Source organism: Gossypium hirsutum, chromosome A09, assembly GCF_007990345.1.
Source record: "Gossypium hirsutum isolate 1008001.06 chromosome A09, Gossypium_hirsutum_v2.1, whole genome shotgun sequence".
Classification (NCBI taxonomy): domain Eukaryota; kingdom Viridiplantae; phylum Streptophyta; class Magnoliopsida; order Malvales; family Malvaceae; genus Gossypium; species Gossypium hirsutum.
The window spans coordinates 8378273-8382165 of NC_053432.1; the positions used below are offsets into that span (position 1 = coordinate 8378273).

Here is a 3893-nt window from a genome sequence, read left to right on the forward strand (position 1 = left end):
CTTTCTTTCCAACCATCTCTACGTTTCCATTTTTTTCCATTGATTGCAGAGGAGACCTAGATATTTAAGGTAATTTTTATTTTTTCCTCATTCTCCTTATTGCGTTCTTCATCTTCTTCTCCTTCTTCATCCAGGTAACTTTCCTCCTTCTACTTCTTCCGTTCTTCATCTTTTATTTCCAATTTTCCTTAGCTTTGTCCGTCGTATATCTTCTCTTCTCAAGGCTGCTGTTTTGTTTCGCTCAAATCTATGGCTACTTTCACCTCTTTCTCTCTTTTTCAGTACTCTTTTATCTGTTTATATTTTGTTAATGTTAAGGATAGAGTGATAAAGTATTGATTCTGGGTATTTGATTTGGACAGTAATTATGCAACGACTAGAAGGATTGTTGCAATTGTGAGAGCCTCACCACGACTCTCTTCTTCTCTCACCTCCATCAATTTTCTAACACCAAATCACTCACGCAGGTATTTTTCTTTTCTTTTTATTTGGTTGGGAAGTTCTCTTATTTCGGCATTCAATTGATGAATCTTCTTTTTCCTTTTTCATGTCGGTTTCCTTTGTTGATAGATAGTTCGAAACCATCTGTTAATGTTAATTATGGTGTTGTTATCTAGAATTTATTAGAGAAATAAGAAAATTTAAGTGAAAGAAAAATTAAACATGGGGTGGTCAGTAATATTCCTTGTGTTTCGATATGTAAATAAGTTGGATCAAATTATTATGGCTTGATCACCAAGTTTGTAAATAAGCATGCAGGGATGGAAATGGCTCAACTCATATGTGGAGGTTGTCGAACATTTCTAATGTATACATGTGGAGCAGCAAGTATAAAAATGTTGCACCAGGTACAATTTAATGATTTTGTGCATGTGATATAAATTTGTGGTTGTAATGTTTGGAATTGCAGAAATGATTCTGTTAAAGAAGAATGGAAAATTATTTTTGTGCTTTTAAGAAAATATAATGCTTGTGGGTTGAAGATCTGTTTCTTCAATTTGTTTCTGTACTGTAAACGAGTTTAAGGAATCTTATTCATTTTTCTTTTCTAAAAAAGGGGGAATGCGATTCCATTTCCTGATTAGTGCTTCTTTGTGCTGTATTTGGTTTTCCAGCGTTACAATGTGTCGAGCATGAATGTCTTTTATTACCTTTATATTCTTTGTTTCTATTGTCATTGTCATCTTCGTTTGGTAGTCTTCTGAGCTACTTTAGTTCAAGATATCACTGGTGGATAATGGCTGTTCTAATCAAATTTGAGAGTGAGTACAAACCATATAGTATTTTCTGTTTTGTTTCTTCATTCATCTCATACCATTGGTTTTCCAGGTTGCCTTGCAATACGATTAATAGGTTACCTTATGTTTTGTCAGTTTTTTCTCTCTTTTTTCACCTTCTGTTCTGGGGACATACCTCTCAAATTTGGTCTTACTGGCCATTCACTTATCAAATATTTAAATTTTATGCAGCCTTTCATGCTGGGGTATAGATTTTCTTACATTGCAATATATTAGACATAAATGGTTTAATGGTATTGATTGCCCTTGGTCAAATAAATATCAGTCAAAAGGCTTTTTCTTTGCTAAGTTTTCTAAATTTAATCGGAAGGATTAGAACTTATTATCCGCTTTTGCCCATCCAATAAATATTTTTTAGAGAACCTTTGTGAGATACTGTATATGCATGAGTATGTTTATAGGGAAAAAGTTAGAACTGTCATTGGCATAATTTATGTTCTTAATGGTAGTGTATGTGATGCGGAATTATGCAATTAGTTTTGAATTTGCTCAACTGTTTAGTTTTTATGTTTGAGCTGCTTCTTACTTCAGCTTTGTTAAGCAGTGTTTCTTGCTGCAACTTATAAGTTCAGGACAAGCTGAAAAATCAACGAGCTTCAGCTCTTCCATGATGAGAATTTTTCAGCGTGGTCTTTTGTGTCAGAGGTGTTATATCATGCCATGAACTTTAGCTTCATTTCTTTTATGCAATAGATATTGAGGGTTCTATATCTCACGATTGGTGTCATGATGTATTTATGTCTATTTCAACAGAGATAAAGAAGCTCCAAGATTAACTGAGAGTGGTTTCCAATTCTTGGTCATAAGAGTAATACTTGTTGTAAATCTGTTCATAAGGAACTCATAAATGCTATGGCATTTACAACAATTTTCATAAGTTGTTCATAAGGATGAGGATGCCAAGGTTCGAAGCTATGGAGAAGGCTGGTAAGGACGACGACAACTTTCACCAGCATTTGTAATGTTGTTTCTTGAAGATATGTTTTCTTTCTTATCACTCTTATGTTAACTTACAGATGTTAAGAACAAATGGGAAAGTAGCTCGTGGGGTAGAAAGTTGATTGTCCAGAAGAGAAGAGCATCTCTCAACGACTTTGATAGGTTCAAGCTTATGTTGGCTAAGATCAAGGTCAGTTTCCGATACACCCCCTATTGTGTCTACCCGTTTTATACCAGAGTTCTTTTCTTGAAAGCACTTCCTCAAAACTTCAATCGAAGCTTGACGAGCTGTAATACGGTTTTGCAGAGGTCTGGAGTCATCAAGCAAGAACTTGCTAAGCTAAAAAAGGAGAATGCATCTTGAATTTGATATTGAATCATGGATTTTTGTTAGTTTTTGTCATCAAACATTCTGCAGGTTGTTCTTTTTTGTAATTTTTTCTTTTATTTACAAATGATTAAAAAGATTAAAGATCAGTTGAGAGATCTTTGTTTGCTATATTACATATTTTATAGTGAGTTTAATAGCAGGATATTGCTTTGCTTGCTGCAATTTTTCGTATCAAAATTCTGGTATTTATTTATATTCCCTTTATAGCATAATGAAAAATAAGACACTTAAGCTGTTTAAGTTTATAAGCTTCAAAATAAAAAGTTTTGATGTATTGTTTAGACAAACTCGAGCTGCTCAAGCTAGATATCGAGTTAATTATCTTACCTTAATTTATGTGTGTATATACTAAGTTTTGCTGATAATAAATATTAACCATTCATTCAGATAATTTTCCTATACATATGTATTTGTGTATATAAAATCATGCATTTATAAAGTAATAAAACACTGTCCAATACAACCAAGCATTTGGTTTAAATGATTGATACATGATCAAAACAAAAAGAATAAGAAACAAAGAATGAGTAACAAACAGTTACATGTTAATTTTAATATTAATTATTTCAAATGATCTTTTATTAAATTCATATAAGAATTTGAGTAAATTATAGTATCATATATTATGATTTGAGTAAATTCATATAAGAATATTGATTATTAAGAATTTTATTAAATTATATATTTTAATTATAATATATTTAATAATAATTATGTTAATTTATATTTTATAGTATCATATATTATGATTTGAGTAAATTCATATAAGAATATTGATTATTAAGAATTTTATTAAATTATATATTTTAATTATAATATATTTAATAATAATTATGTTTAAATATGATTAAATTATTTATTATTGATATTAATAATCTTATTAAAATTTAAATAACAATAACAATAATCATTTACCAAAACAAATTTATGCTAAGGGTATTCTAGTCATTTTAGTTTTTTCCATTATGCTTTTACACCTCTATTCCATTCAACTAAACACAAGATTACTATTACGCCTCTATTCCATTACATTCAACCAAACAGTTGATTTGCTATTACACCTCTATTCCAATACACCTCTAATCCATTACACCTCTAATCCAATACACCTCTAATCCAATACAGCGAACCAAACGTGCCCTAAATATATTTTTCCAGAATAATAAATCTACCAATTTCTATTAAAAGAGAGAATTTTAATTTTCACCCCAAAAATAAAAGAAAACTTTTTCTAGTTTTGTGTTTTGATTCAATTGATTCGAGCC

At 30.5% G+C, this 3893-nt stretch overlaps 2 long non-coding RNA genes across 2 annotated transcripts; both read left to right on the forward strand.

The window, feature by feature from the left end:
• The first annotated feature begins 213 nt into the window (after window positions 1-213).
• LOC107888644 (uncharacterized) lies at window positions 214-1946 on the forward strand. Its single transcript, XR_001681434.2, has 3 exons — window positions 214-467; window positions 760-848; window positions 1843-1946. It is a non-coding gene; the product is annotated as an uncharacterized lncRNA (long non-coding RNA).
• A 119-nt stretch (window positions 1947-2065) lies between these two features.
• Window positions 2066-2790, forward strand: LOC107888643 (uncharacterized). Its single transcript, XR_001681433.2, has 3 exons — window positions 2066-2225; window positions 2315-2427; window positions 2545-2790. It is a non-coding gene; the product is annotated as an uncharacterized lncRNA (long non-coding RNA).
• Window positions 2791-3893: the final 1103 nt, after the last annotated feature.